General features: G+C 36.9%; 1 protein-coding gene and 1 long non-coding RNA gene across 26 annotated transcripts in view; both read left to right on the top strand.

The window, feature by feature from the left end:
- LOC139125660 (uncharacterized) overlaps positions 1-1,286 on the top strand; it is a 2,085-nt gene extending 799 nt beyond the window's left edge. The window contains exon 2 of the long non-coding RNA XR_011550325.1: positions 307-1,286. This is a non-coding gene — a long non-coding RNA (uncharacterized lncRNA). The remainder of the gene's footprint in view (positions 1-306) is intronic.
- Positions 1-13,274, top strand: part of LOC139125550 (rho guanine nucleotide exchange factor 11-like) — a 244,373-nt gene that overhangs the window by 7,367 nt on the left and 223,732 nt on the right. The window lies entirely within an intron of this gene.

Genomic DNA, 13,274 nt, shown 5'->3' with positions numbered 1-13,274 from the left:
CAAATGGGTGCTAATACCTTGCAGATTTCCATCAAGAGTGTATTACATACTCTTATATTTTAGTATTTGCAATATGTAACTGCAACATGTTTGCACTACCCTGACAGAGAGAGAGAGAGAGAGAGAGAGAGAGAGAGAGAGAGAGATGTAATAGTAATTCCTTAGTCCATATCAAGCTTTGTTCTTCTTATTTATAGAATATGCCACCATGAAAAAGGCATGGCTTTGTACTTGGATTATCTTACTGAAACTTATTTGCACAAAATATATAACATTTTAAAAATTTTGTATTTGTTTATGTTTCAGGCAAAGAGAACCTAAAACCAGAAGGCAAGGAGTGTGAAGCAAGCTAGGCAAGGAATGTTTGATCTTATGCAGGGTTTACTAAATTTAGGCCATCATCTGAAGACAGACAACGTTTATACAAGTGTTAGGATAGCAAGACCTTTATCAACAGGACACATGCTGTGTGGAACAGTCAAATTTAGTTCTGCTCTGCTAGACATGCTTACCTACGTTCAGAGGGAAATGATGTTATTGAGGATAGCTGGCCCTTCCTTGGATGGATAGTAAGCCAGTCTGTTTTCTGTCAACTATTCATTCACCAGAGGACGATGGTCCACCTGTGACTGTATGTCAGCATCAGATGACATATAGGACCGTGTAGATACTCAATTTATTTTTGTCTCCAAGTATAACGCTTGGGGTCTGTAGTATTTATTTTGTACAGAGTAATTTGTTTGATAGTAAAAATAGTATCATATGACATTTTTGTACTGTATAGATACTCAATTTGTTTTGTCTTCAAGCATAATGCTTGGGGTTTATAGTCTTTTGTTCTCTCAGAGTAATTTGTTTGATTGTAAAAATGCAATTGAAGGTAGAATGAGATTTACTGTATGTGATTTATAATTGAGAAAACAAAATGAGAAAGTTTAGTAGGTTTTACACACAGTACTGTACTTTGAAAAGACAATATACTGTAGGTCTTTCTGCATTTTTTCTCTTCAATGTTACAGTTGGTAGATGGAAAGAGGAAGACTTACAGATTACATGCATAGCTCAGAATATGATAAAAGACAGTGATATCATCAATATTGATAGTGTTGTGTTCTAAGACCCAATTTTATTATACAAATGATGTACATGCCACAAAACCCACCTTGTCCAGATATGGTTCCTTGTGATATTTTTAGGGTTTTTGGTCTGGTTTATAGTGTGTTGCTACATTATTTTTACTTTTTTTACTAAAGAAAAAATATAATGTTGTTTTGGTTACAATGAAATTGTGTGTTCTTATGTTTTTGCATGCATATTGGATGAAATTTGCAAACTCGAATAATCAAAGTCTGCGTTTTGCAAAATGATTGTAACATTACTGTTCTCTGTGGTTTGAAAAAGCTTGTATTGGATTCATAAAAATGATGTTCAAACATTTTCTTGGAATCATCAGTTGTAGAAAGCAGAATCTAATATACATTTAGACATAATTGAGTAATGGGAAGTGATAAATTCTTTAGAATGTCACCAGAAAGAGAAGCAAATATTTGAAAACCATTGTAAATTTAGAATACTGGTGGCCATTTTGAATATTTAATGAGGTCATGTGACCAGTATTTGCATATTTTCCTGGCAATTGTTATTCTACAATTCAAAAAATATCTTATTGTGGACAAATTTTGATGAATTCAATAGTTAGATGTTATAAAATAGGATACTTGACCTGTCTGACCCCAATTCAAGGGCACAGTGTATAATTCTTCACTTACGAGTGAGGACAAGGACATCTGTGTAAGGTTTATCAAATCTGTGTAAAGTTTATCATAATGTATAAAGTTTACATCAAAGTTAATGGTCATGGGACTATAAAATGTGATTCAGCATTGGCATATTATACAATATTGATTATTTTTTACTGGAAAATTGGAAAACATGTAAAAATAGTGATAAATTTCTATTGTTGGCGGCCATTTTGAATAGTTAATTAGGTCACATGACTAGCATTTGCATATTTTTGGGACAAGTGTTTCATTGTCATTCAAAATATACATCCTTACCATTTGAAATATTTCACAATATAAGATGTTGGATGTTATGTTACATTATGCTTTGACTGAACTAACCCTTATACAGGGCCTTTGTTTACATTACACTTAGCAGGCCAAAACTATACAAAATATCAGTGTTTTTTCATAATTTTGTCTCAATATTATATGAGTTCATGCTGATGTGATAGAAAGCAATGGTTTGGTGATGAAAAATGATAAATTAATGAGGATTTCCTATGAATATAAAGAAATATGTTGAAAAAATACAATATTTTATATGTTGGCGGCCATTTTGAATATTTAATGAGGTCACATGATCATAATTTGCATATTTTTGGGACAAGTATTTTATGGTGATTCCAAAAATATATTGGTATGGGGGACAGTCTTTGCTAATTTAAGAAGTCAGACGTCATACTAGATGGTACTTCCAAATGTCAACTCAACCCCAGGGCCTTGGGGTGCAAAGGATTAACTACCAGGGAAAAACTGTAATCTGCTCGTCAGTGGACAGTACTATGGTATAACACACTACAATCCTGTAACGCTATGATCCGAAAGTTTGCCAGACTTTCATCATCAGTCACTAAATATCTTAAGTGGATAAATTGTATGTACTACCATGATGTATCACTTGAAGTATGTTCTTTAAGTCGTTAAGATGGGAAGCTACGATTTCTTATTTTGTTCTACTATGTTCAAGGCAGTGTATGTATGTGTTTACAAGATTGAAATACACAATGTGGTCATCGACATGTTTTTTTATTGTACGTTTCTGTTGTGAGGTTGCATTTTCCCTGTTGGTTCGAAGTAAACTTTAGTTGGTATCACAGGTTGGCTAATTATTTTTGACACTTCCTTGTCATCTTTGTATAAAATTGACTGGAATGTTGGCACAATTCTAATTACAGAGAGAAAGAGTGACAAGTTGGTGTATACTTCACACTTGGTGCTCTTCTGTAAGATTGCTTCCATGAGAACAGAAATGACAAAACTTGAAATTAGTTGATTCAATAATATTGAAAGCCCCACTAGCTGTATCCTTTTGCATTTTTTCAATAAGATGGCTTGAAATCAAATATAACTTATATAAAAATACTTAAAGGCGGAGCTTCCCTTTAAAAGGGCGCCAAGCTATGGCGGCGTTCATTGTGTAAGTGGACACCAAACAGGCACAGGCTCCAGAAAATGCCACTTTTTAGTTTTTTCCGGCCGCAAAAACTCAGAGAGACTGCCAAGCAGTCAGTGTGAAGCTGCTGCTGATCGAACTCTGAGGTTATGTTCAAATTCTAACGTGACTGGAAGACGATTTTTTAGGAAATTCGAGCGTTGGTGATAGGGAATCAATGACCTTTGGCGATTTGAACCGACCGTCAATCAAACGCTTGTATAAACTCTGTTTGCAGGATTAGCAAATGGCGCCAAAAGGTTGAGCTCAGTTTGTGTAATTAATGCTATAGAAATCAAATATCGTACTGGCCAAGTGTTTGACTAGGAGGAGAACTCTGCTACTGCGAGAACCTGGGATTGAAAATTGCAGCTTTAACTCAAAGTTTGACAACAGAAACTTGTTCAAACATTGGCGATGGATGCACAACATAGATTTTAACAGATAATTTTCAGTTGCCGCTGCATATATAAGTGTGAGTGTGTGAATTTTATTCAGCGAATCCAGCACTCAATATTGGAATACTAAGATTTTCAAAGACAATATGGCTTAATAACAGAAATCCAAAATATCTCACCAGATTTGATGATAATTTTTTGACGAATGGATGCAAAAATACAGAGCTAATGAATGGGGCTTTACAGGTTCCATGGGTGTACACTTTAGGGCATTTTGTGGCAGGGTTGACCAAAAATATACAGCCAATGGGGCTTTACAGGTTCCATGGGTGTACATTTAGGGCATTTTGTGGTAGGGGTAGGCTATGTTGTATCTGACCCGTTACTTGATGTACTGTAGCACTTACAGCCAAACAGTTCAACTGTGCACCTTTAGCCTGAACCTACAGGCAAACAATTGCACCTGTTTGGTGTTTATTATGAAAACTCTCCATAGATATGAAACCTTATCCGCAATCATGCGAGACAGTATCACTTCCCCATGTTCCAAGTTTGTGATAAAGCAATGAGCCATATGTATTTTCAACTATTTGGCATGGTATGTTATTGGTAGTGTGGTCAATAAAAAATCATATTTACAGTTTAGGTATTGAGGGGGCCTTCAAATATTCAAATATTTGGTAAAATACAACATATGGGACATGATGTGTGTAACTTGTGTAATAGGGCTGTTCACAGTTTACGTCACTGTTCTCTCATTAATATGCAAAAATAAATATTTGTCCGCATTTTTAGATTAGGCTTTTGAAAATTACGCATGCAAGAACGACGAAAATACATCTCAGTGGGCAACTGCTAGTGTAACAGTGAATACTAAAAAACATATTCACGACTCAGAGTACAAGCTGCAAAAACAGCCACGCATGCAACATTGATAAAATTTGTCCGCATTTCAAGCTGCGTGTCCGATGTCGCGCGCGTACAGCTATATTTAGTAACAAACCTGTAACCGTGAACAGCGCTATTAAATCAACTTGACCTGATGGTAACATGACCTTGGCAGTATGAAGTTTGAAGTCCATGAAAAGCTACAAACCTAACGGATGGAGGTTGAACACTTTAAAGATTCATTGGCAAATTTGCAATGCCAAGTAAGACCTGAAAAAAATGTCAGTCATTAAAAATTTGAATGTCATGAAAATTCAACAACAAATTCATATCTGAAACATTGAACTGACAACAGAGTGTAATTTATGCAGAAAACTATCCAAGATGTGAACTCAGAACAATGGAGCATCCAAAATATAGAAGCATTAAACTGGAATGTTCAGAATGTTTGACAATAATTCACTTCATTCTGAAACTTTATATTCTTTAGATTCTGTAATATTGTGCACAGTATACTCAATGTTGCATAGTCAGATTGGCATAATTGTTAAATGTCATTCACATGCAGGACAGTACCGGTAAATATGTTTTATTGGTTTTTCACTTTGAGTATACTGTGCAACAAAATATTTTTACAATGCTACTCACAGAATTGAAATCTTGATCTTATAAAGTCCCAGTGAAGTAGAGTAATTATGATTAATGGTTGGTCATAACTATATTTCAGATATAGTGATATTACAGTAATTATTACAGTGGTTCTTTCCATCATTACTCTCACATGAAATAAGCAATCAATAGATGATACCAGTAAGATTTTTGGTCAGTGTAACTTTCTTGACATTTGAAGTCTGTCTAATATAATATACTAACAATGTGCATATGTCTGATATTTTCCCATGTCAGAGGGTTCATGTCAAGCTTGTTAGTCCCCACGGACACCGTCCGGGGGGACTTATAGGTTTGGTCGTGTCCGTGCGTGCGTGCGTGCGTGCGTGCGTGCGTGCGTGCGTGCGTGCGTGCGTCCGTCCGTTCACGCAGATATCTCAGAGATGCCCGAAGCGATTTCATTCAAACTTGGTACAAGGATTACTTCATATGTCATACAGATGCACGTCGATTTGTTTTGTGATACGATCCAATATGGCTGCCAGGCGGCCATTTTATTACGATTTTTTCATGTACAGAGCCATAATTCAGGCATGTTTCAACTGATTTTATTCAAAGTTGGTACAAGGACATTGACCAATGTCATAGATATGCACGTCAATTCTTTTTGTGATACGATCCAATATGGCCACCATGCGGCCATTTTGTTGCGATTTTTTCATGTACAGAGCCATAACTCAGGCATATCTCAACCGATTATATTCAAACTTGGTACAAGGACATTGACCTATGTCATACATATGCACATCAATTTGTTTTGTGATACGATCCAATATGGCCGCCAGGCGGCCATTTTATTACGATTTTTTCATGTACAGAGCCATAACTCAGGCATGTTTCTACAGATTTTATTCAAAGTTGGTACAAGGACATTGACCAATGTCATAGCTATGCACATCAATTTTTTTTGTGATACGATCCAATATGGCCGCCGTGCGGCCATTTTGTTACAATTTTTTCATGTACAGAGCCAGAACTCAGGCATATCTCAACCAATTTTATTCAAAGTTGGTACAAGGACATCAACCTATGTCATACACATGCACATTGACTTGTTTTGTGATACGATCCAATATGGCCGCCGTGTGGCCATTTTCTTACGTTTTTTCATGTCCAGAACCATAACTCAGACACGTATCAAGCAAATTTATTCAAAGTTGGTACAAGGAGATTGACCAATGTCATACATATGCATGTAAATTTGTTTTGTGATACGATCCAATATGGCTGCTGTGCGGCCATTTTGTTATGATTTTTTCATGTACAAAGCCATAACTCAGGCATATTTCAACCAATTTTAATCAAAGTTGGTACAAGGACATTGACCTACCGTATGTCATACATATGCACATTGATTTGTTTTGTGATTCGATCCATTATGGCCACCATGTGGCCATTTTATTACGATTTTTTCATGTCCTGAACTACAACTCAGACATGTATCAAGCGAATTTATTCAAAAGTATTTTTATCACAACCCTTATTAATGAAGAGGACTCTATCCTCTCTGAGGACCTGTAATAAAGCACCCATTAACAAGTGGGGACTGTGTCATCAACGATGACTTGTTATTCTGTGGAATGTCATATTGGCCTAGTTGGTGATTCAGTGGCATGTCATATTGGTCTAGTTGGTGATTCTGTGTCATGTCATATTGGTCTAGTTGGTAATTCTATGGCATGTCATATTTGTCTGGTTGGTGATTCTGTATCATGTCATATTGGTGTAGTCGGTGATTCTGTGGGATGTCATATTGGCCTAGTTGATGATTCTGTGTCATGTCATATTGGTCTAGTTTATGATTCAGTGGCATGTCATATTTGTCTGGTTGGTGATTCTGTGTCATGTCATATTGGTGTAGTCGGTGATTCTGTGGGATGTCATATTGGCCTAGTTGATGATTCTGTGTCATGTCATATTGGTCTAGTTTATGATTCTTTGGCATGTCATATTTATCTAGTTGGTGATTCTGTGTCATGTCATATTGGTATAGTTGGTGATTCTGTGTCATGTCATATTGGTCTAGTTGGTGATTCTGTGGCATGTCATATTTGTGTGGTTGGTGATTCTTTGGCATGCCATATTGGCCTAATTGGTGATTCTGTGTCATGTCATATTGGTCTAGTTGGTGATTCTATGGCATGTCATATTTGTCTGGTTGGCAATTTACTGGCTTGTCATATTTGTCTAGTCAGTGATTCTCAGTGTGGCATGTCATATTGGCCTACATGTAGCTTGCAATACAGTAGCATTTCATATTGCCATAGGTGATTTAGTTGCATGTGTTATTTCGGCTGACCTACATGTAGTTGGCGATACAGAGGCATGTCATACTGGCTGTAAGTTGATAAATAAATATGCTTTTATTCTAAGAAATTACTTGCTACAACATGCTGTACAACATATTTATCCGTGTATGGGTGAAAAGGTGAAAAAATCTGCTTGAAGTGAAATGCTAGCTGTGAGTGAGTTCTTCTCTCAAATATTTTACTGTGAAGTAATTTACCCCAACAATGCTGGTCTGAAACTTCCCCTTACTGTGTTACTTGCCAAATAGGCATGAACATTCCCTTGAAAGAAGTTAGGATTGACAATACTGCAAAGTGTGAATTGTAATGCGGACTCTGTCAGTTGTAGGTTTCAAGTCAGTGTACAATGCTGCATTGCACTACCCTGCATGGACACTGGTTATATTTACATCCAAGTGTGTAACAACTAATGCTAAATAGCTTTTCAGATACAAGTTGCTCTTGTCAAATTTACTGGCATATCTCTGTACAGGGTCAAACTGAAACTATTTAGTGCAGTGTGATACATTATGATGGTTGTACTAGATATACATACATAGACTACACAGTATGACATATACATGTATGTACATATAGGCAACGGTTGCTAAGGAAAATTTGTCAAATCAATGAAAATATGAATTTTTGTGCACCTATTGACTCTAAGATGCTAAACAACAGCACCAAAACTGAGCAGACACATGGTTACCAGTCATGGAATACATGACATCATAGATATGCAGATTAGCACAGCATGCTTTGAAGAGATTCAGATACTTCGAATTAGTTCAAAATCCCCTGAAATATTACGTTGTGATACATGTACTTGACATACTCTTCCACAGTGTCAGTCCTTAGTCGGCAGTGAAACAAACTCTATATTCTGAAATGGCAAATATCTACTTTTTAATTTTGTACAATTTTTAATACTATTCTTGCCATATCTCAAAAATTATTTAGAATTTTCTAAAATGCATGCTCATCCTTACTTATCTTGACGGTGTCTACAATTCTACGTAAATTCAATTCAACAGATGCAAAATTGGTCTTCTTTCAAGCTTTTAAACTGTGACAGTCCAAGTGAATTGGTGTGACTGTGACAGTCTAGGTGAATTGGTGTGACTGTGATATTCTAGGTTAATTGGTGTGACCGTGTGACTGACAGTCCAGCTGAATTGGTGTTACTGTGACAGTCTAGGTGAATTGGTGTAAGTGTGGTAGTCTAGGTAAATTGGTGTGACTGTGACAGTAGGTGAATTTGTGTGACTGTGATAGTCTGGCTTAATTGGTGTGACTGACAGTCTAGGTGAATTGGTGTGACTGTAACAGTCTAGGTGAATTGGTGTGACTGACAGTCTAGGTGAATTGATGTAACTGACAGTCTAGGTAAATTGGTGTGACTGTGATAGTCTTGGTGAATCGGTTTGACTGTGACAGTCTGGCTGATTTGGTGTGACTGTGACAGTCTGGCTGATTTGGTGTGACTGTGACAGTCTGGCTGAATTGGTGTAACTGTCACAGTGTAGGTGAATTGATGTGACTGTGACAGTCTGGCTGAATTGGTGTGACTGAGACAATCTAGGTGAATTGATGTAATTGTCACAGTGTAGGTGAATTGATGTGACTGTGACAGTCTGGCTGAATTGGTGTGACTGTGACAGTCTAGGTGAATTGGTGTGACTGTGACAGTCTTGCTGAATTGGTGTGACTGTGACAGTCTAGGTGAATCGATGTGACTGTGACAGTCTAGGTGCATTGGTGTGACTGTGACAGTCTGGCTGAATTGGTGTGACTCCTTAGATACAGTAGAGCATGCAATTCATTTGAAGACTTTCGAGTTAGACACAGCCTATTAGCTCAAAAGTTAGTAAGGCAAGGATTCTCAGAAAGTAGATAGTAAAATCATTTAAGAAGTCCTACGGTAGATACGGAGATGTTGTATCAAAATATGACCTGTCTGTTACTCAAATGATGAGTGATAGCATACCAAATTTTGACTCTCAAAAGTAAATAGGTGAATTCACCAAATAACAATGGATTTGTCGCTTTGGGTCAATCTTAACGGGTGCGGCTAGCTGGCAGGGTACGCTTACCCATTCCGGACACCTGGTACCACCACTATTTTGTGGTTCAAGATGACCCCATTGCCTTTGTCATTTTCAATATGTTCCTTGGACCTGGTAAATTTCTTAGTTACCTTGAATGATAACGATTATTGGACCTGATTTGATGTTTATTTGACAGCCTAGGTGAATTGGTGTGACTGTGACAGTCTTGTTAATGGTGAAACTGTGACAGTCTAGGTGAATTGGTGTCACTGTGATATTCTAGGTTAATTGGTGTGACTGACAGTCTAGCTGAATTGGTGTAACTGTGACAGTCTTGGTGAATTGGTGTGACCGTGACAGTCTTGGTGAATTGGTGTAACTGTGGTAGTCTAGGTAAACTGGTGTGACTGTGACAGTGGGTGAATTGGTGTGACTGTGATAGTCTGGCTGAATTGGTGTGACTGACAGTCAAGCTGATTTGGTTTGACTGTGACAGTCTAGGTGAATTGATGTAACTGACAGTCTAGGTGAAGTGGTGTGACTGTGACAGTCTTGTGAATGGTGAAACTGTGACAGTCTAGGTGAAATGGTGTCACTGTGATATTCTAGGTTAATTGGTGTGACTGACAGTCTAGCTGAATTGGTGTGGCTGTGACAGTCTAAGTGAATTGGTGTGTGACTGTGACAGTCTGGGTTAATTGATATGACTGTGACAGTCTTGGTGAATTGGTGTGACTGTGACAGGTGAATTGGTGTAACTGACAGTCTAGGTGAATTGGTGTGATTCTGATAGTCTAGGTGAAATTGTGTGATCGACAGCCTAGGTGAATTGGTGTGACTGACAGTCTAGGTGAATTGGTGTGATTCTGATAGTCTAGGTGAAATGGTGTGACTGACAGCCTAGGTGAATTGGTGTGACTGACAGTCTAGGGGAATTGGTGTGACTGTGACAGTGTAGGTGAATTGGTGTGACTCTGACAGTCTTGGTGAATTGGTGTGACTTTGACAGTCTAGGTGAATTGGTGTAACTGTGACAGTCTAGGTGAAATGGTGTCACTGTGATATTCTAGGTGAATTGGTGTGACTGTGACAGTTCAGCCGACTGGCTATGACTGTGACAGTCTAGCTGAATCGGTGTGACTGACAGTCTAGGTGAAATGGTGTGACTGTGACAGTCTAGGTGAATTGGTGTGACTGTGACAGTCTAGGTGCATTGGTGTGACTGTGACAGTCTAGCTGAATTTTTTGTTACTGTGACAGTCTAGGTGAATTGTAACTATGACCGTCTAGCTGTATTGGTGTGACAGTCTAGCTGAATTGGTATAACTGTGACAGTCTAGCTGAATTTGTGTAACTGTGACAGTCAAGGTGACTTTGTGTAACTGTGACAGTCAAGGTGACTTTGTGTAACTGTGACAATCTAGGTGAATTGGTATAACTGTGACAATGTAGGTGAATTGGTGTAATTGTGACATTCTCGGTGAAAGCACTTGATTGCATAGCTAAGCTGAATTTATGTAACTGTGAGTGTGAGAGTGACAGTCTAGCTGGAGTAAAGTAAGAAAGTGATAGACCCATATGTCCAGACAGTCAAAATACTTTTCTTTTGACATATTATTCTTTCAAGGTATTATGCATCTAGAAAGTCAAAGACTTAAATGTTTGCTCAATCTTTCCTCAAGGAATCTTTCAACCATTCTCTTTTGAAATCAAGAATAAAAATCAGGGGTCATTGTCCAAATTTTGGTACTAAAGAAACACACCCAAGATTTACGGATATTTGAAAATTTAAATGGTTGCCTTACCTGTGTTAATTCCATGGAGAAATATAAAATTTTTAATTTTTGAAAAAACTAAGTTAGTTTTTCTTACACCAAGAGCTCTAAAGCCCCCACGAATGGTAGATCAGAAAAGATAAGTTTGAGTTTCCGAACAGCTGTCCCTGAGACGTGTTCTATCTTGAGGGTTAAACCAACATGGCCTAATAGTTGACAATATTTGGAATGTAGAAATCAAGTGTATGTATTAATCAGTACCATGGGATTCATGACTTTTAAATGTCTTAGAAATTACTGACAGTTTTTTGTCAAGTGGTAAATTATCAAATAGTCAATTTGATTGCATGTTACACTGTGCCTTTACCATAGACAGTGAGATATCTACTGTCTATGCCTTTACTTATATGCATCTTGTTTGAATTAACTCATCAATCTTATTTCATTTCATTGCTGGTAGCATTTTTATGTGATGGGTTAAACAGGAACATGTCATGACAAAAATGGTATATCACACATACTGTACATTTACATGCTGTAGACTTTTTGAAAAATCTTTTACACTTGGTAACTTCCTGCTTGGTGAATCAAATGTAATGTAGCATACAACTGTATGTTTGTCCTGTTCTCTAATCAATTTTTCAGATGTTTTAAATTTTTGTGTTTCTCAGATTCTTTGACTTAACTCAGTCACCTATTACCGACATGAAGAGCAAATCTACAAGCAGAAAATTGTAATCACAAAACTCTAGGATGTTGTTTTAAGATTTAATTATTGTAAAAGTCAATTTCACCTTCTGTTTTATCACTCTTAACGATTTTGTGCATGCTTTGAAAATACATGTTTGAGAAAATTTTTCTCTTTAGCTTGAACAAGACATTTAAATGTCAGTTTAAGTGAAATATGTATCGTGGATACATTGACTTTGCCACTTGGTGACCGCGAAAGGGGATTCAGTGTGCAAAACAAAATATACTGTAAAACAGGTCTTTTTAGCTACTGTGCATTTTAAGGTAAGCTAAGTGTTTCAATTTGCTTATTTATGATGCTGCTAATGTAAACTTTTCCCCAAATTGACTGTGGTTGAGGTATCTTTTCAGCTAAATTAAAAATCTGCTGATTGCAATGGGAAAAATAAAGGAGTCACATAGTTACACAGCTTAATAATTGAATTATTTACACAAGGTAAATCATCTACTAATACATCATGCTATACAAGTTGTATAGTGACTTTTAATCATTTTTTGAGTGAAATTTCTATTAGTACCTTAGTAAAATTAAACTTTTCTATTTCTATTTTTCCACTGTAATTGTTTATAGAGAGTGTGAGCTACAGAATAGCAACATATTTGTCATTTTTTTTTATCTGGTTTTGAAATAGCTAGCTTGTCCCACTAAAATTTTCTGTTGTCCCACATTTTTTGGCCAGTGGGACATATGTCCCACAATATTTTTTGAGTTGGGTGGGATGGAGGACTGGTGGAAAACACTGGTAGCATTAAGTCATAAAATTTAAGTGAACTATTTTTTAGCTGATAGTAATACATTTTCAAGTAGCCATTGTTTTATTTGCAAGCTAAAATTGTTTGTTACTTGTAGTAATGTATAGTGGTTGCTGTATGGAGGCTTGTGATACCACAAGGAGCTGTCACTACATACATATACATAAATGATCCCAAGTGTTCATTCTCTGATTTTACCTTGCCTACCACTTGAAGTAACGTTTAAGTGCTCAGATAATTTAGCCCAAGTAACAAGGTGTTAGGCCATTTCAGTATGTTAATTTTACTTGTAACGTATTGCGGTAACAAGGATACATATTCTTGTTTAAAACGTTGACTTTGTGTAAATTTATAAAGTACAGCCTGCAGTCATGTCTGACCATTGATATCAATTTCCTGGTGTGTGGTGTCATATGATGACTGGTGACCTAATTTCAGGTCATACAGTCCATGGCAAACAATATGGATAAACCTGGAAGTCACCACGCC

This window comes from Ptychodera flava (assembly GCF_041260155.1).
Source record: "Ptychodera flava strain L36383 chromosome 3 unlocalized genomic scaffold, AS_Pfla_20210202 Scaffold_25__1_contigs__length_14229661_pilon, whole genome shotgun sequence".
Classification (NCBI taxonomy): domain Eukaryota; kingdom Metazoa; phylum Hemichordata; class Enteropneusta; family Ptychoderidae; genus Ptychodera; species Ptychodera flava.
The sequence above is the reverse complement of the archived record's forward strand: the minus strand, read 5'-3'. Positions and strand labels throughout refer to the sequence as shown.